This window comes from Heteronotia binoei, chromosome 4 (genome assembly GCF_032191835.1).
Source record: "Heteronotia binoei isolate CCM8104 ecotype False Entrance Well chromosome 4, APGP_CSIRO_Hbin_v1, whole genome shotgun sequence".
Classification (NCBI taxonomy): Eukaryota; Metazoa; Chordata; class Lepidosauria; order Squamata; family Gekkonidae; genus Heteronotia; species Heteronotia binoei.
Window position 1 is genome coordinate 183,514,525 of NC_083226.1, and position 23,817 is coordinate 183,538,341.

Here is a 23,817-nt window from a genome sequence, read left to right on the forward strand (position 1 = left end):
TACTTCAGCACAACGCCAAACCGGCAGTCCTCTCTCTGGCTGCACTTAGTTGCTGCGCGGAACTTTCGCAGTTGTTGGGCCAAAGCTCTCTGAGAGAGAGCACAAGGCCTGCAGCATGATCCTGCGCACCGGTCACTGTGCTGGGAGGTTGTCAGCTCCCTGAGATCTCTGGAGGTTGCACCCATCCCATTCATGACACAAGCCAACCCAATTTTCTGCCTTTCTTTCCACCGCCTTCTCATCTTTGCCGCCTCTTGACACTAATCTCGCCAGGCCCTCTCCTCCGCCACAGCTCAGCGAGTCTTTGGCTTACTGCTCAGGTTCCCATAACAACTGCCCTTGGCCCGAAACCCATTCTCAGCTTGTAGAGCCACAGATGGACTGATATCCCCCCCCCCCTCTTTCCCTGTCAGTCTAACACTGAACCTCTTCCCCAACCCCCCCCCCCCCTTCACATCCTTCTTGGCCGGCTGAGACGCGCAGTTACAGTAACTCATCAAAGGTGATGTGGACGACTTTGATGGAATATTCCCCCCCCCCCTCCTTTAATTCTGCAGAAGGGCATTAGCGAAAGAATGCGCCCGGCTTTAATGGATTGTCTGACTAATATGGTCTGAAAGGGCTGCGCCGGAGGGAAAAGATTTCTAATGGTCTTGTCAAACTCTGAAGAGAGGCAGGAAAGGAGTCGGGAGTGGGGAGGGGGGAAGAGGGAAGCCAGGAGGGGGAAGGGGCAAAGGGGAGGGGGGGATTGCAAAAAAAAAAAAGTTTATAATGTGCCGCAGATCAAAAACCACCCATCCCACCTCTGTGCCCCGGCCTCTCTCATTCACAGGAGGGGGAGGCCCCTGTTTTGCTTTTAAATTGAAACCGCCTTTTGTCCTCTCTCAGCGCCGCTGGAAAGAAGGGTACACAGGTCAGCACCGGTTGGAATGTGGCCCCTCCCCTGGCACTGGGAAGCGGGAGAGGTGAGGAAGGGGCATGGGCAGAAGGAACCAGAGACGGCCCCAGCCCGGGAGAAATGGGAATGTTCTCTTGCAAGGACAGCTCCTGGTGGAGGGGTGCAGGTATGGGGGTGGGCGCCCCCCCACCCCAGCCAATGGCAGCAATGGCCGTGGCTGGCTAGCATAGACAGCTTCAAGAGGGGATGGAATAAACATCTGGAGCAGAGGTCCATCAGTGGCTATTAGCCGCAGTGTAGTGTTGGAACAAAGACCCCCGTGGCGCAGAGTGGTAAAGCTGCAGTACTGCAGACGGAGCCCTCTGCTCATGACCTGAGTCCGATCCCAGCGGAAGCTGGTTCAGCTCCAGGTTGACTCAGCCTTCCATCCAGCTTCCATCCAGCTCCAGGTTGACTCAGCCTTCCATCCAGCTTCCATCCATCTCCAGGTTGACTCAGCCTTCCATCCAGCTCCAGGTTGACTCAGCCTTCCATCCAGCTTCCAGCCAGATCCAGGTTGACTCAGCCTTCCATCCTTCCGAGGTTGGTCAAAGGAGTACTCAGCTTGCTGGGGGGGAAGTGTAGATGACTGGGGAAGGCAATGGCAAACCACCCCGTAAAAAGTCTGCTGTGAAAATGTTGTGAAAGCATAAGAACATAAGAGAAGCCATGTTGGATCAGGCCAATGGCCCATCCAGTCCAACATTCTGTGTCACACAGTGGCCAATATATGCGTGCGTGTGTGTATATAAGCAACGTCACTCCAGAGTCAATAACGACTGGTGCTTGCACAGGGGACTACCTTTTTACCCTTAGTGTTGGGACTCTCTGTCTGAGGCACTGATGCTCTGTATTCTTGGTGCTTGGGAGGGGCAACAGTGGGAGGACATCTAGCTACCTGGCCCACTGATGGACCCTCCTGATGGCTCCTGGTTTATTTGGCCACCGTGTGACACAGAGTGTTGGACTGGATGGGCCATTGGCCTGATCCAACATGGCTTCTCTTATGTTTTAATGTAGATAACTCACTGAAAATGCCAAGGCAGTGTGCGACTGCAATAAAAAGGCCAATGCTATGCTACGAATTATTAGGAAGGGAATTGAAAACAAATTAGCCAGTATCATAATGTCCCTGTATAAATCGATGGTGCGGTCTCATTTGCAATACTGTGTATAATTCTGGTCACCACACCTCAAAAAAGATATTATAGCGTTGGAAAAAGTGCAGAAAAGGGCAACTAGAATGATTCAAGATTTGGAACACTTTCCCTTTAAAGAAAGGTTAAAACGCATGGGGCTCGGTGAGCCAGTCTGGTGTAGTGGTTAAGTGTGCAGACTCTTATCTGGGAGAACCGGGTTTGATTCCCCACTTCTCCACTTGCACCTGCTGGAATGGCCTTGGGTCAGCCGTAGCTCTAGCAGAGGTTGTCCTTGAAAGCGCAGCTGCTGTGAGAGCCCTCTCCAGCCCCACCCACCTCACAGGGTGTCTGTTGTGGAGGACGAAGGTAAAGGAGATTGTGAGCTGCTCTGAGACTCTTCGGAGTGGAGGGCGGGATATAAATCCAATATCATCTTCTTCTTCTTCTTTAGCTTGGAGAAACGTTGACTGAGGGGTGACATGATAGAGGTTTACAATATTATGGATGGGATAGAGAAGCTAGAGAAAGAAGTCCTTATCTCCCTTTCTCACAATAAAAGAACTCGTGGACACTCAATGAAATTGCTGAGCAGTCAGGTTAGAACGGATAAAAGGAAGTCCTTCTTCACCCAGAGGGTGATTAACACGTGGAATTCACTGCCATAGGAAGTGATGGCAGCTACAAGCTTCAAGAGGGGATTGGATAAACATCTGGAGCAGAGGTCCATCAGTGGCTATTAGCCATAGCGTAGTGTTGGAACTCTCTGTCTGGGGGAGTCATACTCTGTATTCTTGGTGCTTGGGTGGACAGCAGTGGGAGGGCTTCTAGTGTCCTGGCCCCACTGATGGACCTCCTGATGGTGCCTGAATTTTTGGCCACTGTGTGACACAGAGTGTTGGACTGGAGGGGCCATCGGCCTGATCCAACTTGGCTTCTCTTATGTTCTTATGTGACACAGAGTGTTGAATTGGATGGGCCACTGGCCTGATCCAACATGGCTTCTCTTATGTGACACAGAGTGTTGGACTGGATGGGCCACTGGCCTGATCCAACATGGCTTCTCTTATGTTCTTCTGTGACACAGAGTGTTGGACTGGAGGGGCCATTGGCCTGATCCAGCTTGGCTTCTCTTATGTTCTTATGTGACACAGTGTTGGACTGGATGGGCCACTGGCCTGATCCAACATGGCTTCTCTTATGTTCTTCTGTGACACAGAGTGTTGGACTGGATGGGCCACTGGCCTGATCCAACATGGTTTCTCTTATGTTCTTAGGTGACACAGAGTGTTGGACTGGAGGGGCCATTGGCCTGACCCAACAGGGCTTCTCTTACGTTCTTATGTGACACAGTGTTGGACTGGATGGGCCATTGGCCTGATGCAACAGGGCTTCTCTTATGTTCTTATGTGACACAGAGTGTTGGACTGGATGGGCCATTGACCTGATCCAACAGGGCTTCTCTTATATTCTTCTGTGACACAGAGGACTGGATGGGCCATTGACCTGATCCAACAGGGCTTCTCTTATGTTCTTATGTGACACAGAATGTTGGACTGGATGGGCCATTGACCTGATCCAAAAGGGCTTCTCTTATGGCTATGATGGGGGTGGGTACCATTGCCTCGGTCTGAGCCAAGTGGACTCTGTGTGGACTGCCAAGGTTGCTGGGGGCACATGGCTTCCCTTGCTGGAGGTGTTCAGCATGCCAGACCTTTGCTGGCTCCAGCCAATCTGTGACGGACAGCGAGCAGCAATATGCTTACAGGCAGCGCGGCATGGAAGAGAGCGAGTCATCTGACCTGATCGGCAGCTCATGGAGCTTGCTCTTATTATAGAACTGCAGCTGACCATAGAGAAGAGAGTGGCAGTTAGGCAACTGGAGAGTTGGCTGGAGAACAGACTGGGGGTTTGGGGACTCTCTGCTGTGAGAAGGGTCTAAAAAACGGAGTCGGTTTCAGAGCCAGTGTGGTGTGGCTTTGGAAAAAGGATCGGCTCTGGAGGAGGCTGTTTCTATGGTTTAAACAGTCTTTGTGTGTTAAGCAAGAAACACAACCTGAGTGGGAAATTAGTTCTCCGTTTGTAAGTTTTATATCCAGTTTGAAGAGACTGAGAATCTGGAAGATAAGGATTTGGCATATGGTTTGATGTAGCATTGAGCCAAGGAGCTGTCTCAGCCCCACATATCTCAAAGGGTGTCTGTTGTGGGCAAGGAAGATAAAGGAGACTGTGACCATTCTGAGATTTGGAGTATAGGGTGAAATACAAATCACATTTCTTCTTCCTCCTCCTCCTCTTCTTCTTCCTACTCCTCCTAATCTTTCTCCTCCTCCTCTTCTTCTTCTTCCTCCTCCTCTTCTTCCTCCTCCTCCTCTTCTTCTTCCTCGTCTTCTTCTTCTTCCACCTCCTCCTCGTCTTCTTCTTCCTCCTCCTCCTCTTCCTCCTCCTCCTCGTCTTCTTCCTCTTCTTCGAGCTTGAGGTGTCAGAATCACAATGCACATATTTTGCATCATTATCACCAGCTGTCAGTCTATTTTTGGGCCCTATCTTAAGCACTGACATTGACCTTCAAACAGTGATCTCGAAGAAGATTGTACCTGACATGCGGGTTGAATAGTTGTGAGGCTTGGCTTATTCTCCTCTTCCTTTTTTGTTTTCTTGTTGTCACACTGACATCTTCATTGGTGGCCTCTTTGGTTTTCTGCCTCTTGAGCCCAAAAGGTTGTCCACTTGTTCAGAGTGCCAAGGAAGCACCGCCTTCCATAAAACACTCCCTCTACCCCACACCTTTAGATCTTCCAGTGAAGGCTTCCAAAATGGGATCTCCACATCCCAGTTTACTTTTGAATCCCAGGGCCAGATGGCAAGGCAGGGGAAGGACACGGCCTCTGCCCTGTTGTTGACCCTCCAGAGGAACTGGTTGGCCACTGTGTGAGACAGGAAGCTGGACTAGATGGACCCTCCCTGGTCTGACCCAGCAGGGCTCTTCTGATGTTCTTCTCAGGGGAAGGCCTCAGCCTCTGCCCTGTTGTTGCCCCTCCAGAGGAACTGGTTGGCCATTGTGTGAGACAGGAGGCTGGACTAGATGGACCCTTCCTGGTCTGATCCAGCAGGGCTCTTCTGATGTTCTTCTCAAGGGAAGGCCTCGGCCTCGCTGCCCTGTTATTGGCCCTCCAGAGGAAGTGGCTGGCCACTGTGTGAGACAGGAGACTGGACTAGATGGACCCTCCCTGGTCTGACCCAGCAGGGCTCTTCTGAGGTTCTTCTCAGGGGAAGGCCTCGGCCTCTCTGCCCTGTTGTGGGCCCTCCAGAGGAACTGGTTCGCCACTGTGTGAGACAGGAGGCTGGACTAGATGGAACCTCCCTGCTCTGACCCAGCAGGGCTCTTCTGAGGTTCTTCTCAGGGGAAGGCCTCGGCCTCTCTGCCCTGTTGTTGGCCCTCCAGAGGAACTGGTTGGTTGGCCCCTGTGTGAGACAGGAGGCTGGACTAGATGGACCCTCCCTGGTCTGATCCAGCAAGGCTCTTCTGAGGATCTTCTCAGGGGAAGGCCTTGGCCTCTGCCCTCTCGTTGGCCCTCCAGAGGAACTGGTTGGCCACTGTGTGAGACAGGAGGCTGGACTAGATGGACCCTCCCTGGTCTGACCCAGCAGGGCTCTTCTGATGTTCTTCTCAGGGGAAGGCCTCGGCCTCTGCCCTGTCCAGAGGAACTGGTTGGACACTTCAGTGGTCTGATTCAGCAGAGCTCTTCTGAGGTTCTTCTCAGGGGAAGGCCTCGGCCTCTATGCCTTGTTGTTGGTCCTTCAGAGGAACTGGCTGGCCACTGTGTGAGACAGGTGGCTGGACTAGATGGACCCTCCGTGGTCTGATCCAGCAGGGCTCTTCTGATGTTCTTCTCAGGGTAAGGCCTCGGCCTCTCTGCCCTTTTGTTGGCCCTCCAGAGGAACAGGCTGGCCACTGTATGAGAAAGGAGGCTGGACTAGATGGACCTTCAGTGGTCTGATTCAGCAGAGTTCTTCTGAGGTTCTTCTCAGGGGAAAACCTCTGTGGTCTGATCCAGATGGGCTCTTCTCATGTTCTCAGAACACCATTGTGTGTGAATGGAAAAGTTGCACGTGCTCCGTGTGGGTCTGATCCGTGGAAACCAGATGCGTGGTTTTTGCAAGGACAGGAGGTGCCAATTTGTATGTGTTTATTTTTGCACATTAGATTGCCTGTTTCGATTGTGCTATTAGCGCGCATTGTTTTCTGTTCCTTTGACTCATGGAGACTTTAATTAGTTCTCCTACAGAAGCACATGTGCTGCCTCCCCTTTAAAATAAATACTGAAGCCACTCAAGGGACAGACAGAGAAATAGCAAGTGCATCTTTCCTGAACAAAAGCTGTGTCTGATTTCCCCCAAGAACCGGCTTGTTAGCACCCCTGGACTGTCGTCAGATTGTTGCGAGTAACTGTTTATTTCACAGGATGTGGTGTGATGTCTCTCTCTCTCTCTCACACACACACACACAAGCACTTTTTCTCTCAGCTGGTAATAACCCTGCAGAACCTTGTTATATCTATCTCAGGATGTTTCCTGGAAGCTGCACACAAACAACGTTGGCTTTGGAACTGCCGTGACCCTCCCCCCCCCCGCTTGCGACTCTAGTTGGAAGACCGCTTTCCATCTCTTGAGTATATTGTTTAATTTGTAAAAATGGCTGGTGCGCCAGCCAGTCCCTTTTAAGAAAATTAAAACGGTGGTTCCAGAAGGCAAGGGGGTTCTTTGCAGACGTCGCAGCCTCTTCCAGTTCTCCACCTTTGGACGCTCTCTCCTTCTGGAAAAGGGGTCATATGAAATGTCCCTGTGGAGGGATGGTGGCTCGGTGGTAGAGCATCTGCTTGGTAAGCAGGAGGTCCCAGGTTCAATCCCCGGCATCTGCAGCTATAAAGGGTCCAGGCTACTAGGTGTGAAAAACCTCAGCTGGAGAGCCATGAATGGGGCTGTGGCTCAGTGGCAGGGCATCTGCTTGGTAAGCAGAAGGTCCCACGTTCAATCCCCGGCATCTCCAACTAAAAAGGGTCCAGGCAAGTAGGCGTGAAAAACCTCAGCTGGAGACCCTGGAGAGCCATGAATGGGGCTGTGGCTCAGTGGTAGAGCATCTACTGGGTAAGCAGAAGGTCCCAGGTTCAATCCCCGGCATCTCCAACTAAAAAGGATCTGGGCAAATAGGCATGAAAAACCTCAGCTTGAGACCCTGGAGAGCCGCTGCCAGTCTGTGTAGGCAATACTGACTTTGATGGACTGGGGAGGGGGGGTCTGATTCAATAGAAGGCAGCTTCATATGTTCCCTTTAAGCTGTGGCATCTGGTGAGCAAAAATTCTGCTTTGTGAGCCACTGTCATTAAAGCTGTGAGTTACTGCATAAATCAATTGGGGCCATTTTTCCTGAGTTAAGAAAAAAATGTCTGAGCTGGAGGCTAAAAAACTATGAGCTAACTCACACTCAGCTTAGAGGGAACACTGGTCATATGTAGCAGCTGCCAAAGTGCTGGAAATTTGGGGGGTGGGATGAATGCCTTGAAGTGACCACGTTCAAAATTGATTTTAGCAGGGGTCATTTTGTATAAGAAGAGATGCCGGAGCTTATTAGCACGACTGGTTTGCATATGCCACACCCCCATGACATCACCGGAAGGTGTGTTGAATTATAGCAGCTCAGCATCTACCTTAAAATGCTTCTTGAATTAGAATTGTCATTCTAATTGCCATCATACTTTTTCCATTTCTCCTATGTGGCCACAGTGGCATGGCGAAGGTTTCCATCTATCTGCTTTATACGTTGTAGTTATTTCCCCATTTTTGTGGGGGGAAATATTAGAAAGTTTGTCAGATCTTAGATTTCAGCAAAATTCTCGCAGGGGGCTTGAAGCATGGAGCCCAGAAGCAAGGTTTTTTTTGTTTTTTTTTTGGGGGGGGGGGGGTTGGCAGGCGGATTAAGAAAGAAAGAGCACAAAGAACACTCCTGTGAGCTGCTGCACAAAATGAGGCCTGCATTTTAGTGCAGGAGCATCTTAGAGACCAAGAAGAGTTTCAAAGTGTCAGCTTTTGAGAGTCATTTTGTGAGGCGGAGTAAAATGGAAGTGGAGAGCTCTTAAGTTGCTGCTGGACCTGCTCTAAGGCTATTCAGAGCTTACCGGAGAATCCTTGGAGGTTCCTCCTTGGAGGTTTTGAAACAGAGGCTAGGTGGCCACCTGACAGCAATGAGGATCCTGTGAATTTAGGGGGAGGCGTTTGTGAGTTTCCTGCAATGTGCAGGGGGTTGGACTAGATGGCCCTGGAGGTCCCTTCCAACTCTTCTGTGATTCTAACAGGCTTCCTCCTCGGAGGTGGTGGGCTCTCCTTCCTTGGAGGTTTTTAACAGAGGCTAGATGGCCACCTGACAGCAATGAAGATCCTGTGAAGTTAGGGGGAGGTGTTTGTGAGTTTCCTGCATTGTGCAGGGGGTTGGACTAGATGGCCCTGGAGGTCCCTTCCAACTCTAGGATTCTATGATTCCTGACCTCAGTGGAACAGGCTTCCTTGGGAGGTGGTGGGGTCTCCTTCCTTGGAGGTTTTTCAACAGAGGCTAGGTGGCCACCTGACAGCAATGAGGATCCTGTGAATTTAGGGGGAGGCGTTTGTGAGTTTCCTGCAATGTGCAGGGGGTTGGACTAGATGGCCCTGGAGGTCCCTTCCAACTCTTCTGTGATTCTAACAGGCTTCCTCCTCGGAGGTGGTGGGCTCTCCTTCCTTGGAGGTTTTTAACAGAGGCTAGATGGCCACCTGACAGCAATGAAGATCCTGTGAATTTAGGGGGAGGTGTTTGTGAGTTTCCTGCATTGTGCAGGGGGTTGGACTAGATGGCCCTGGAGGTCCCTTCCAACTCTAGGATTCTATGATTCCTGACCTCAGTGGAACAGGCTTCCTCCTCGGGAGGCGGTGGGCTCTCCTTCCTTGGAGGTTTTTCAACAGAGGCTAGATGGCCACCTGACAGCAATGAGGATCCTGTGAATTTAGGGGGAGGTGTTTGTGAGTTTCCTGAATTGTGCAGGGGGTTGGACTAGATGGCCCTGGAGGTCCCTTCCAACTCTTCTGTGATTCTAACAGGCTTCCTCCTCGGAGGTGGTGGGCTCTCCTTCCTTGGAGGTTTTTAACAGAGGCTAGATGGCCACCTGACAGCAATGAAGATCCTGTGAAGTTAGGGGGAGGTGTTTGTGAGTTTCCTGCATTGTGCAGGGGGTTGGACTAGATGGCCCTGGAGGTCCCTTCCAACTCTAGGATTCTATGATTCCTGACCTCAGTGGAACAGGCTTCCTTGGGAGGTGGTGGGGTCTCCTTCCTTGGAGGTTTTTCAACAGAGGCTAGATGGCCACCTGACAGCAATGAGGATCCTGTGAATTTAGGGGGAGGTGTTTCTGAGTTTTCTGCATTGTGCAGGGGGTTGGACTAGATGGCCCTGGAGGTCCCTTCCAACTCTTCTATGATTCTAACAGGCTTCCTCCTTGGGAGGTGGTGGGCTAGATGGCTAGATGGCTATCTGACAGCGAGGCTAGATGGCTATCTGACAGCGATGAAGATCCTGTGAATGTAGGAGGAGGTGTTTGTGAGTTTCCTGCATTGTGCAGGGGGTTGGACTAGATGGCCCTGGAGGTCCCTTCCAACTCTATGATTCCATGATTCTATGATTTTAACCACTGTGGGGCACAGCTAGACTCACTGGGGTTTGGGCCCTCTGTCTTGGGGCTCTTTAGCACTGCTTTATTAGACTTTTTGGGCGACAAAGATCAGCACGGTGCGCTCAGCTCTCCCAGGGTCTTCGGTCTTTCACACTGCCTAATCCCTTTAACGAGAAGCCCCGTGGAGCAGAGCGGTGAAGCTGCAGTACTGTAGTCCGAGCTCCCTGCTTACGACCTGAGTTCGAGCTGAGTTCGATCCTGGCGGAAGCTAGGTTCAGGTAGCCGGCTCAAGGTTGACTCAGCCTTCTATCCTTCCCAGGTCAGAAAATGAATCCCCAGCCTGCTGGGGGGCAAGGTGTAGAGGACCGGGGAAGGCCACGACACACCACCCCATCAAAAAAGTCTGCCGTGAAAACACTGTGATGCAACGTCACCCCAGAGTCAGAAACGACTGGTGCGCGCACAGGGGACGGCCTTTAACTTTTTAATCCCTTTAACTGGAGATGCTGGGGATAGAACCTGGGACACTGGGACTCTGACACTGCAGTCCCTCCCCAGTACTCAGGAACTGCGCCAAGAGTGGGGGAAACCAACCCATGCTTTACTAATTTGCAAGCATTAATATACCCCGCGTTGGCTGCCAAGGTCACCCAAGAGGGACCCTGCTAACAATGCCATCTGTGCCCCTCCCGGTGGAACATCAAGGGCACTTACCTTGTTTATGCTAATCAACTTATGCTCCTTGTGTTAAGTTAATTAAGTGTGAGAGGAACATGGTGTGGGCGGAGGAGGCTCGGGCGAGGGGAGGGCGTGGGGGGTCTCTCGTGACGCTTCCCAGCTTGTCCGGCTGATGCCACCGTCGCCAGGGCCTTGTGTTTGGTGTAGTGGATAAGTGCGCAGACTCTTATCTGGGAGAACCAGGTTGGATTCCCCACTCCTCCACTTGCAGCTGCTGGAATGGCCTTGGGTCAGCCATAGTGGTTAAGTGCACAGACTCTTATCTGGGAGAACCGGGTTTGATTCCCCACTCCTCCACTTGCAGCTGCTGGAATGGCCTTGAGTCAGCCATAGCCCTCACACTGTCCTTGAAAGAGCAGTGAGATCCAGTTTGGTGTAGTGGTTAAGTGTGCAGACTCTTATCTGGGAGAACCGGGTTTGATTCCCCACTCCTCCCCTTGCAGCTGTTGAGATGGCCTTGTGTCAGCCAGAGCTCTCATAGAAGCTGTCCTTGAAAGGGCAGCTGCTATAAAAGAACTCTCAGCCCCACCTACCTCACACCCCTGTGAGCTCCTGCTGAATTCAAGCCCTGGCCACTCTCAACTTTTTGTAGCCACCCATGAAGTTACCTGCAGCCTACTTGGGGGGAGTGACGGTGGCTCAGTGGTAGAGCATCTGCTTGGTAAGCAGAAGGTCCCAGGTTCAATCCCCGGCATCTCCAACTAAAAGGGTCCAGGCAAATAGGTGTGAAAAACCTCAGCTTGAGACCCTGGAGAGCAATGAATGGGGCTGTGGCTCAGTGGTAGAGCATCTGCTTGGGAAGCAGAAGGTCCCAGGTTCAATCCCTGGCATCTCCAAAAAAGGGTCCACGCAAATAGGTGTGAAAAACCTCAGCTTGAGACCCTGGTGAGCCGCTGCCGGTCTGAGTAGACAATACTGACTTTGATGGACCCAGGGTCTGATTCAGTATAAGGCAGCTTCAGATAGATGGAGGCTCAGATAGCAGCCGCTGCCAAGTCCGCGTTTTTTCATCTTAGGCGGGCAAGGCAGCTGGCCCCCTTTTTGGAGCGCGACGACCTAGCAACAGTGATCCACGCTACGGTCACCTCGAGGTTAGACTACTGTAATGCCCTCTACATGGGGCTGCCCCTGTCCCGAACTCGGAAATTGCAGCTGGTGCAGAATGCTGCGGCCCGGCTGTTATTAGGTCTCCCAAAGCGGGAACACATTCAGCCGGGTCTTCGGACCCTGCACTGGCTTCCAGTAATATACCGAGTCCGGTACAAGGTGCTGGTTATCACCTTTAAAGCCCTATATGGCTTGGGACCTGTCTACCTGAAGGACCGTCTTTCCCCGCACGTTCCCCAGAGAGTACTGAGGTCGGGAACACAAAATCTCCTTACTATCCCTGGGCCGAAGGAAGCCCGGTTGAAGTCCACCAGAGAAAGGGCTTTCTCTGTTATGGCCCCTACATGGTGGAATCAGCTGCCGGAAGAGGTGAGGGCCCTGCGGGACCTTGTTCAGTTCCGCAGGGCCTGTAAGACGACCCTCTTCCGGCTAGCCTATACTTAGCTTGAGAATTTTACTGTAACTTGCTGGATTCCTTTTATATATAGCTGAAATATTTATGTGTATTAATAACTAGGGTTTTATCTGTTTTATCTGTTTTATCTGTTTTAAATATGGATCCCTTTATATGTGTAATTTTGATGGATCTACTATTGGAAGCCGCCCTGAGCCACTTGTGGGAAGGGCGGGATATAAATCTTAAATAAATAAAAAAATAAATAAATATGTCCATATGTCCAATTCTGCGCTGTGCGCAGAGCACCACAGAGATCTGTGCTTGTTTCTCCCAAGAAGCTGGAAGCAGAGCTGAGAGAGGCAGACGGGTTCTCTTCCCTCCCCAGCAAACTCCCACCGGCCCTTTTTTCCTGCTTGTGTCCTAAAAAAAGAAGGAGGAGGGTCGGGCTGTGCGGCAGCTGGACACCAGCAGGCAGACCTTGCAGGCTTCTTGCCTTGTCAAACCCCATGAGCTCATGCACCTTGAGGTGTGCCAGACAAACTCGGGCAGGGGGGAGAGGGGGGGAGGAGGGAAGGGAAGGGTCCACATCTGCGGAGGTGGGTAGAATGTGCAGGAGGAGGGGCATCTCAGCAAGTGAAGCACGGAAGTATTGTGGGAGGTGGGGGTGGGCAGGTCTGTTTCGCTGGAGCCTGAGAGTCCGCAGTGGCGCTGGGTAGGCTGCAAACTGCCATCCAATAGCTGTGGGTGTGTGGCTGGCCACATCCATGCATGTGAGCGTGCTTTGGGGGGGAGGGGGAGCTGGAAGGGACCTCAAGGGTCATCTAGGCAGTTTGAACGTATGAGCATGTGTAGTGGTTAAGTGCATGGACTCTAATCTGGGAGAACTGGGTTGGATCCCCCATTCCTCCATATGTCTGCATATGCACCTCTGTTTTTTTTGGGGGGGGGGGATTTATACCACCCCTTTCAATTCTTGCCATTTTCAGATTTTTCTGCAAATGAGTTGGGGGGGGGGTGCGATACGCAAGTTTTGTAAAAAAAATCTTCCGTCTTTGGAAATGGTCCCGATCCACCGATTTAGATATTCTCATACTGCCCTGCTTCACTGTTAGGAGATTATCAGCACTTTTCGAACCCTGCTCTCCACTGTATTTTTAGGAGATGGGCTTTAAATTTATGATGTGGACATTTATGATGTGGGCAGGCCCTAAGATTCAGGTGACTGTCATAACTTATACTTCTCAAATTCGCAACCTCTGGGCAGCATATGTGCAAAGTGTTTTTGTTCGTATAGATGCATTTATTAGGGGCATTGTTTTAGGTCTCTTTGGCCTTAATGCATTTGTAGTAATCTTAGTATACCTCCAGGCCAGTTTGGCCAGTTTTTTTCCATCTCTGGGCATAGAGCAGGGATCCCTGGGGATATTTGTGTGTGGCGAAGTATTTGTGAAGTTCCTGCATCGTGCAGGGTGTTGGACTAGATGACCCTGGAGGTCCCTTCCAACTCTTCTATGATTCTAACAGGCTTCCTCCTTGGGAGGTGGTGGGCTCTCCTTCCTTGGAGGTTTTTCAACAGAGGGTAGATGGCCATCTGACAGTAACAAAGATCCTGTGAATTTAGGGGGAGGTATTTGTGAGTTTAGAGCAGTTCCTCAGTGGAACAGGCTTCCTTGGGAGGTGGTGGGCTCTCCTTCCTTGGAGGTTTTGAAACAGAGGCTAGATGGCCATCTGACAGCAATGAAGATCCTGTGAATTTAGGGGGAGGAGTTTGTGAGTTTCCTGCATTGTGCAGGGGGTTGGACTAGATGACCCTGGAGGTCCCCTACAACTTTACGATTCTATGATTCTAACATCAGGAAGAACTTCCTGACCATTAGAGCGATTCCTCAGTAGAACAGGCTTCCTCCTCGGGAGGTGGTGGGCTCTCCTGCCTTGGAGGTTTTTCAACAGAGGCTAGATGGCCACCTGACAGCAATGAGGATCCTGTGAATTTAGGGGGAGGTGTTTGTGATTTCCCTGCATTGTGCAGGGGGCTGGACTATATGACCCTGGAGGTCCCTTCCAATTCTTCTATGATTCTAACAGGCTTCCTCCTTGGGAGGTGGTGGGCTCTCCTTCCTTGGAGGTTTTTCAACAGCGGCTAGATGGCCACCTGACAGTGACGAAGATCCTGTGAATTTAGGGGGATATATTTGTGAGTTTCCTGCATTGTGTAGGGTTTGGACTAGATGACCCTGGAGGTCCCTTCCAACTCTATGATTCTAGGACCTTGGGTCAGAGCTGTTCTCTCGGTGGCTCTTTTTGAAAGAGCTGTCTCAGCCCCACCTACATCACAAGGTTTCAGTTGTGGGGAGAAGAAGGGAAAGGAGATTGGAAACCTCTCTTAAACTCCAAGTGAAGAGCAGAGTATAAATCCAGTCTCCTCCTCCTAAGCCCCCCCAGGACCCCTTGGCCAATCTGGCAAGAGGGGAATTCCTTCCTGACCTAGAAGTGGCGACTGACATTAGAATCATAGAATAGAATCAAAGAATCATAGAATTGGAAGGGACCTCCAGGGTCATCTAGTCCAACCCCCTGCGCAATGCAGGAAACTCACAAACACCTCTCCCTAAATTCACAGAATCTGCATTGCTGTCAGATGGCCATCCAGCCTTTGCTTAAAATCCTCCAAGGAAGGAGAGCCCACCACCTCCTAAGGAGGAAGCCTGTTCTACTGAGGAATCACTCTAACGGTCAGGAAGTTCTTCCTAATGTTGAACCGGAAACTCTTTTAATTTCAATCCATTGGTTCTGGTCCTACCTTCCAGGTCCACAGAAGGCAATTCCACACCATCCTCTCTATGACAGCCCTTCAAGATGGTGATCCTATCACCTCTCAGCCGCCTCCTCTCCAGGCTAAACATCCCCAGCTCCTTCAACCTTCCTTCGTAGGACTTGGTTTCCAGACCCCTCACCATCTTCGTCGTCCTCCTCTGGACCCCTTCCAGCTGGTCTAGATCCTTCTTAAAAGTTCCAAAACTGAACACAATACACTTGTTGAAGTCTTTCGGAATTGCATCCCTAGTATTACCGGCAGTTGTGGGAATTGTGAAGAAAGGAAAGCCATTGATATCAAGAAACAAAAAACCTTTGTGAGGGGAAGCCCCTTTTTTGCACTGCCGATAATATGAGAAAAAGGAATCGTTTGGGTTCAAAATTCTAGGAGGGGTTTCTTGGATAGAAATCTTTCCGAGGCATTTGATGGCAGACCCAATTTTTAACGGGGCTAGGCTGCCATTTTGCTTGCTTGAACTCTAGCAGTTGCCCAGCTCCTCTCTCCCTTCCTTCATCTGTAGTGCTTTTTATTATTTTAGGTTCTCAACACCTACTTATTTTGCTTAGACAGAAAACGCCAGCAGCTTTGGAGGAGGGTGTGAGAGGACTTCCAGCCTCCAGGTGGGCCTTGGGCCTCCCCTGGTGTGACAGCTCATCTCCAGACTACAGAGATCAGTTCCCCTGGAGAAAATGGATCCTTTGGAGGCGGGATTCTATAGCCCTTTACCCCACTGAGGTTCCCATCCTTCCCAGCTTCCACCCGCAAATTTTCAGGAGTCCGTGCCGGATGAAACCCTGTGGAGGGTCAAGACAGTGTGCGTTTGCAATAAAAAAGGCCAACGGCATGCTGGGAATTATTAGGAAGGGAATTGAAAACAAATCAGCCAGTATCATAATGCCCCTGTATTAATCGATGGTGCGGTCTCATTTGGAGTACTGTGTGCAGTTCTGGTTGCCGCACCTCAAAAAGGATATTATAGCATTGGAGAAAGTTCAGAAAAGGGCAACTAGAATGATTAAAGGGCTGGAACACCTTCCCTATGAAGAAAGGTTGAAACGCTTAGGGCTCTTTAGCTTGGAGAAACGTCGACTGAGGGGTGACATGATAGAGGTTTACAAGATAATGCATGGGATGGAGAAAGTAGAGAAAGAAGTACTTTTCTCCCTTTCTCACAATACAAGAACTCGTGGGCATTCAATGAAATTGCTGAGCAGACAGGTTAAAACGGATAAAAGGAAGTACTTCTTCACCCAAAGGGTGATTAACATGTGGAATTCACTGCCACAGGAGGTGGTGGCGGCCACAAGCATGGCCACCTTCAAGAGGGGGTTAGATAAAAATATGGAGCAGAGGTCCATCAGTGGCTATTAGCCACAATGTGTGTGTGTGTGTGTGTGTGTGTATATATATATATATATATATATATATATATATATATATATATATATATATATATATATATATATTTGGCCGCTGTGTGACACAGAATGTTGGACTGGATGTGCCATTGGCCTGATCTAACATGGCTTCTCTTATGTTCTTATGAGGCCCCTAGGCAGTCGAAATCTCAGGGGCCCCCTCGCAAATGATCTCAGAGTTGGGATGCCCACCCCACCGCCCATGGCCCCCACTGCAGCCTCCAGGCACCTTCTTAAAAAGGCAAAGATAGTCCCCTGAGTGCAAGCGCCAGTCGTTTCCGACTCTGGGGTGACTTTGCTTTCAAAATGTTTTCACAGCAGACTTTTTACGGGGTGGTTTGCCATGGCCTTTCCCAGTCATCTACACTTTCCCCCCAGCAAGCTGGGGACTCCTTTGACCGACCTCAGAAGGCTGGAAGGCTGAGTCAACCTTGAGCCTGCTACCTGAACCCAACTTCCACTGGGATCGAACTCAGGTCATGAGCAGAGGGTTTGGACTGCTGTACTGCAGCTTTACCACTCTGCGCCACAGGGCTGCTACAAAAGGTAAAGGTAGTCAGCCCCAGTCGTTTCCGACTCTGGGGTAACATCGCATCACGATGTTTTCACTGCAGACTTTTTAACGTGGTGGTTTGCCATTGCCTTCCCCAGTCGTCTACACTTTCCCCCCAGCAAGCTGAGGACTCATTTTACCGACTTCAGAAGGATGGAAGGCTGAGTCAACCTCGAGCCTGCTACCTGAACCCAGCTTCCGCTGGGATTGAACTCTGGTGGTGAGCAGAGAGTTTGGACTGCAGCACTGCAGCGTTACCGCCCTGCGCCACGAGGCTGCTCGCACCTTCTTAAAACCCCCTCTTACAAAGCTGCGGGGGAGAGGCAGACTTGGCGACGACGCCAGCAGCAGCCGCATCAGGCGAGTCGGGCAAAGAGCGGCTCAGTTGCTGGCTGCGTGTGCAGGCTGGGAAGGCTGCAGGCTGGGGGGAAACCTGGGAGGGAAGCCAGCCCGGGGCCTCTGAGGGTATGTGGACCCCTAGGCCAGTGGCTACTTAGCCTTATTGCTAATCCAGCCCTGCCAAGAGTTGCCCAGTGTGGATCCAGCCACCCCATCAGCGACCAGGAAAGACCTGGAAAGCCTCGTGTGATAGAATTAGGGAGGGCTGTGGGATAATGTCTGCATTATTAGTGTCTCTCTCCGCTCCCCACTCTCCCCAAATTCTCCTCAGCGTCTCCAGATGGTGCCCACGACCTCTAACGAAACCGGTGTGTTGGAAAGCTGCCTACCACAAGGGGTGGGACCGTCCCCGCAAGCAGATGGTGCCCGTGTCCTTGATGAAGAAATTTCTTTTGTGATTTGGAGCCAGAGTGCTTTTTTTTGGTTCCTGCCCAGCTGTTCCGCCTGCATCAGCTCTCTTCTCTGGGCTCTCCACTTGCCCTCCGCGTCACGCTGACTTTACGGCTTCCGTCCGGCTCGGTGGGCCCCGGATCTTGATCGGCTGATCGCTTCATCTCCCCCCTTTGTCTGTAATTGGGGGCAGGCTCTGCGATGGCCGGGCTTCAGTTGAAAAGGTGGGGCTCTAGCAAAAGGGGGTCCGAAGGAGAGCTGGCTGGACAAGAGGCCTTTGGGGGTCCCAGAATGGGGTGGGCAGCATTCCCCTTCTTCCTGTGCTCTTTTTAGGAACAGCCACATGTTTCCAGTTTGGTGTAGTGGTTAAGTGTGCAGACTCATATCTGGGAGAAGCGGGTTTGATCCCCCACTCCTCCACTTGCACCTGCTGGAATGGCCTTGGGTCAGCCATAGCTCTGGCAGAGGTTGTCCTTGAAAAGGGCAGCTGCTGCCAGAGCCCTCTCAGCCCCACCCACCTCACAGGGTGTCTCTTGTGGGGGAGGAAGGGAAAGGAGATTGTAAGCCGCTCTGAGTCTCTCATTCAGGGAGAAGAGTGGGGTATAAATCTGCAGTCTTCTTCCTCTTCTTCTCCACCTCCTGTTCCCCCTTGATTCCTGCCCAACTTCCTCTGCCAGTGCCTTTGCTGCTGGATGCGGGACTGCCAGTCTCCACTTGCAGCCTGGAGATCCTCCAGAATTACAAGGGCCTCTGGATAACAGAGATCCAGGGCTTTTTTTGAGCCGGAACGCACAGGAACTCAGTTTGGTGTAGTGGTTAAGTGTGCGGACTCTCATCTGGGAGAACCGGGTTTGATTCTCCACTCCTCCCCTTGCAGTTGCTGGAATGGCCTTGGGTCAGCCATAGCTCTCGCAGGAGTTGTCCTTGAAAGGGCAGATTCTGTCAGAGCTCTCTCAGCCCCACCTACCTGCATAATGAAGAATATTCGCCATCAACACCAACCAATAGGTATAGCGTCAATGATAACATTATGGTTGGTTTAATTTAAGGTAATTGGATTAATAATTGTTTTTTAATTAATGTATTAATTGGTTTTAAGGCAAATTAATGCCTACTAATGTAATGTTTTATTAATGTATGGTATTTTATTGATGTTAGCCTCCCTGAGCCCGCTTCGGCGGGGGAGGGCGGGATATAAACAAAATTTTACTTACTTACTTACTTACCTTACAGGGTGTCTGTTGTGGGGGAGGAAGATAAAGGAGATTGTAAGCCGCTCTGAGACTCTTAAGATTCAGAGTATAGGGAAGGATATAAATCCAATTTTTTCTTCTCTCTTCACTTCTTCTTCTGGAATTTCCCAACCTGGAGTTGGCAACCGTCACTAGCTGTTGTGTTTCCTTTATGCTCTCCCAGGTCTCTTAGAGGAGGTGCTGTTGCCTTAACTTGGCTTCTGGGGTGAGTGGATCCCGCAGTCTCCAGGTTGATGGGATACAGGGTTCTTTTTTTAAGCAGGGATGCAGTTCTGGAGAGCCAGTTTGGTGTAGTGGTGAAGTGTGCGGACTCTTATTTGGGAGAACCGGGTTTGATTCCCCACTCCTCCACTTGCAGCTGCTGGAATGGCCTTGGGTCAGCCATAACTCTGGCAGAGGTTGTCCTTGAAAGGTCAGCTGCTTTGAGAGCCCTCTCCAGCCCCACCCACCTCACAGGGTGTCTCTTGTGGGTGAGGGAGATGAAGGAGATTGTGAGTGGCTCTGAGACTCTGTCCTTGAAAGGGCAGCTGCTGTGAGAGCCCTCTCCAGCCCCACCCACCTCACAGGGTGTCTGTTGTGGGGGAGGAAGGCAAAGGAGATTGTGAGCCGCTCTGAGACTCTTTGGAGTGGAGGGCGGGATATAAATCCAATATCTTCATCTACCTCACAGGGTGTCTGTTGTGGGGGAGGAAGGGAAAGGAGATTGTGAGCTGCTCTGAGACTCTTCGGAGTGGAGGGCGGGATATAAATCCAATATCTTCATCTACCTCACAGGGTGTCTGTTGTGGGAGAGGAAGGGAAAGGAGATTGTGAGCCGCTCTGAGACTCTTCGGAGTGGAGGGCGGGATATAAATCCAATATCTTCATCTACCTCACAGGGTATCTGTTGTGGGGGAGGAAGGGAAAGGAGATTGTGAGCCGCTCTGAGACTCTTTGGAGTGGAGGGCGGGATATAAATCCAATATCTTCTTCTTCTTCTGGCTGGCTTGTTGTCGGGGGATGTGGCCTAATATACAAATGAGTTCCTGCTGGGCTTTTTCTACAAAAAAAAAAGCTCTGATGGGGCATGCTAGCATGACTGGGAGGCCTGGGGGGGGGGGCAGGGGAACCCCCCTACTTTGTTACTCTTGCCCATTTGGGGGGGTGAGAGCTTTATGAAGAGAGAACCGTGAGGCCTGCGTATGTGACCCTTGGCGCAGCATTGCGGCTGTCAACAAATCAGACCCCTGCTGAATACTCCTTTGCCATTGTTTCCCCCGCAAGTTCAATCCCAATACAAACCAAATCGGAAACTAAGAGGGGTCTTCGGGGAAAGGTTCTTTGCTGCTTTATAGATTAGAAAGATTTGTTGGCTGCCTTTCTGCCCTGCAGAACTCCAGGCCGGCTTGCAGGTTAAATGAAACGGCAGCGATTTAAAAACAAAAAAAACTTCACAGACGTGTAATAGCTCGCAATTTGGAATCTCCGATTAGGACTGCCGGGAAATCAAAACCAAATCATTCCAATGCAATCCTAAAACTGCCTCTTGAAGATTGAAAAAGAGGGGGTTGCGGGGCTGCAACCAAAAAGGCCCTGTCTCAGTGCTCCACCTTTGCTGGCGCTCCACAGGGACAGCGTAAAGGAGTGCACAGGAGGGGCTCTTGCAACCAGCAAAGGCTTTCCTTGACACAAACTAGTCTTTCATTTAGGTGTAGGAGAGCCAGTTTGGTGTAGTGGTTAAGTGTGCAGACTCTTATCTGGGGGAACTGGGTTTGATTCTCCACTCCTCCCCTTGCAGTTGCTGGAATGGCCTTGGGTCAGCCATAGCTCTCTTATCTGGGAGAACCGGGTTTGATTCCCCACTCCTTCACTTGCAGCTGCTGGAATGGCCTTGGGTCAGCCATAGCCCTCACATTGTCCTTGAAAGAGCAGCTTCTGGGAGAGCCAGTTTGGTGTAGTGGTTAAGTGCGTGGATTATCTGGGAGAACCGGGTTTGATTCCCCACTCCTCCACTTGCACCTGCTGGAATGGCCTTGGGTCAGCCATAGCTCTGGCAGAGGTTGTCCTTGAAAGGGCAGCTGCTGGGAGAGCCCTCTCCAGCCCCACCCACCTCACAGGGTGTCTGTTGTGGCAGGGGAAGGGAAAGGAGATTGTGAGCCGCTCTGAGACTCTTCGGAGTGGAGGGCGGGATATAAATCCAATATCTGCATCTACCTCACAGGGTGTCTGTTGTGGGGGAGGAAGGGAAAGGAGATTGTGAGCTGCTCTGAGACTCTTCGGAGTGGAGGGCGGAATATAAATCCAATATCTTCTTCTTCTTCTTCAATTTAGTTCCTGAGCCCCCTCCTCCAAGTCCACTTCGGGGGGGTAGGGCGGGATATAAATCTAAATAACTAAATAAATAATTAATAAAAAGGCAAATGCAATTTTGGGCTGTATCGACAGAAGTATAGTGTCCAGATCACGTGATGTGATGGTATCACTTTACTCTGCTCTGGTCAGACCTCACCTGGAGTCTTGTGTTCAGTTTTGGGCACCACATTTTATGAAGGATATAGACAAGCTGAAACGGGTCCAGAGGAGTGCGACAAAGATGGTGAGGGGTCTGGAGACCAAGTCCTAGGAGGAAAGATTGAAAGAGCTGGCGATGTTTAGCCTGGAGAGGAAGCAGCTGAGAGGTGATAGTGCATGGACTCTATCTGGGAGACATGGGTTTGATTCCCCACTCCTCCACTTGCAGCTGCTGAAATGGCCTTGGGTCAGCCATAGCTCTCGTAGGAGTTGTCCTTGAAAGGGTAGCTGCTGTAAGAGCTCTCTCAGCCCCACCCACCTCACAGAGTGTCTGTTGTGGGGGAGGAAGGTAAAGGAGATTGTGAGCTGCTCTGAGAATCTGAAATTCAGAGTGGAGGGCAGGATACAAATCCATTGTCGTCTTCTTCCTCCCTCCTCCTCTTCTTCTTCCTCCTTCTTCCTCCTCCTCCTCTTCTTCTTCCTCCTCTTCTTCCATTCTATTATATAATGAACAGTCAATGGACCAGTACTGGTCCACGGCCCAGGAGTTGGGGACCCCTGAACTAGATGACCCTGGAGGTCCCTTCCAACTCTATGATTCTGTGAGACAGGCCCAGGAGGGCTGCTGCAACCAATGAGGGCTTTCCTCAACACAAACTCACCTTTCATTTAGAATCTTAGAGTTGGGGCCCTAGGGTCATCTAGTCCAACCCCCTGCACAAAGCAGGAAACTCACAAACACCTCCCCCTAAATTCACAGGATCCTCATTGCTGTCAGATGGCCATCTAGCCTCTGTTTAAAAACCTCCAAGGAAGGAGAGCCCACCACCTTCCGAGGAAGCCTGTTCCACTGAGGAATCGCTCTAACGGTCAGGAAGTTCTTCCTGATGTTGAGCCAGAAACTCTTCTGATTTAATTTCAACCCATTGGTTCTGGTCCTGGGGCAACTTCTGGGGCCACAGAAAACAATTCCACACCATCCTCTAGAGGACAGCCCTTCAAGTCCTTGAAGATGGTGATCCTATCACCTCTCAGCCGCCTCCTCTGCAGGCTAAACATCCCCAGCTGCAACCTTTCCTCCTAGGACTTGGTCTCCAGACCCCTCACCATCTTCGTCGCCCTCCTCTGGACCTGTTCCAGCTTGTCTAGATCCTTCTTTAAACGCAGTGCTCAAAACTGAACACAGTACTCCAGGTGAGGTCTTACCAGAGCAGAGTATAGTGATACCATCACATCACGTGATCTGGACACTATGCTTCTGTCGATACAGCCCAAAATTGCATTGGCCTTTTTAGCCGCCGCATCACAATGATTAAGAACATAAGAGAAGCCATGTTGGATCAGGCCAATGGCCCATCTAGTCCAACACTCTGTGTCACACAGTGGCCCAAAAAATTATATATTTATTTTTTAATTTTTATTTTATTTTATTTTATTTATATCCCGCCCTACCCCACCGAGACGGGCTCAGGGCGGCTCACAACACAAAAGCTAACAAGAATCAATTTAAAAATACATTAATAATTATACAATAAAATACATAAAAACACATAAAACTCACATCAATATGCACTATGCTTCCTTTCCTTATATATACCTTTCCTTTGTGTGTGTGTGTGTGTGTATATGTATACACACACACACACACTGTGGCTAATAGCCACTGATGGACCTCTGCTCCATATTTTTATCTAAACCCCTCTTGAAGGTGGCCATGCTTGTGGCCGCCACCACCTCCTGTGGCAGTGAATTCCACATGTTAATCACCCTTTGGGTGAAGAAGTACCTCCTTTTATCCGTTTTAACCTGTCTGCTCAGCAATTTCATCGAATGCCCACGAGTTCTCGTATTGTGAGAAAGGGAGAAAAGTACTTCTTTCTCTACTTTCTCCATCCCATGCATTATCTTGTAAACCTCTATCATGTCACCCCGCAGTCGACGTTTCTCCAAGCTAAAGAGTCCCAAGCTTTTCAACCTTTCTTCATAGGGAAAGTGTTCCAGCCCTTTAATCATTCTAGTTGCCCTTCTCTGGACTTTCTCCAATGCTATAATATCCTTTTTGAGGTGCGGCGACCAGAACTGCACACAGTACTCCAAATGAGACCGCACCATCGATTTATACAGGGGCATCATGATACTGGCTGATACTGGCGGATTAGTTCCTGATCCCCCTCCTCTTTCCCCTGGGCAGCCTCCAGACAGATTCTGTGTGGTTGCGGCTCTGTGGGGTCAACTTCTGAGGGAGGCCTTCCCCACTGGGAGCTCCTTGTGGTCCAGCAGCGCCTCTGGCTCCTCTGAGAGGGTTTCCAGGGCAGAGACGCAAGCCAGACTCCTAGCTGGAGAAGGGACCAGCCTCCCACTTTTCTGTAGGTTCAAAGGCTTTTTTGAGGGGGGGAGAAGGAGGCCACACCATGGCCGGGATGCCGGGTGGGGAGCCGAAGGAAACACATTTATGATGATAGAGGCAAGGTGCGCCATTGCGCTGGG

General features: G+C 50.7%; 1 protein-coding gene and 1 non-coding gene across 2 annotated transcripts in view; both read left to right on the top strand.

Moving 5' to 3' along the window:
* CNTFR (ciliary neurotrophic factor receptor) overlaps positions 1–23,817 on the top strand; it is a 761,181-nt gene that overhangs the window by 374,801 nt on the left and 362,563 nt on the right. The window lies entirely within an intron of this gene.
* TRNAP-GGG (transfer RNA proline (anticodon GGG)) lies at positions 11,273–11,344 on the top strand. The gene has a single exon. It is a non-coding gene; the product is annotated as a tRNA-Pro (tRNA).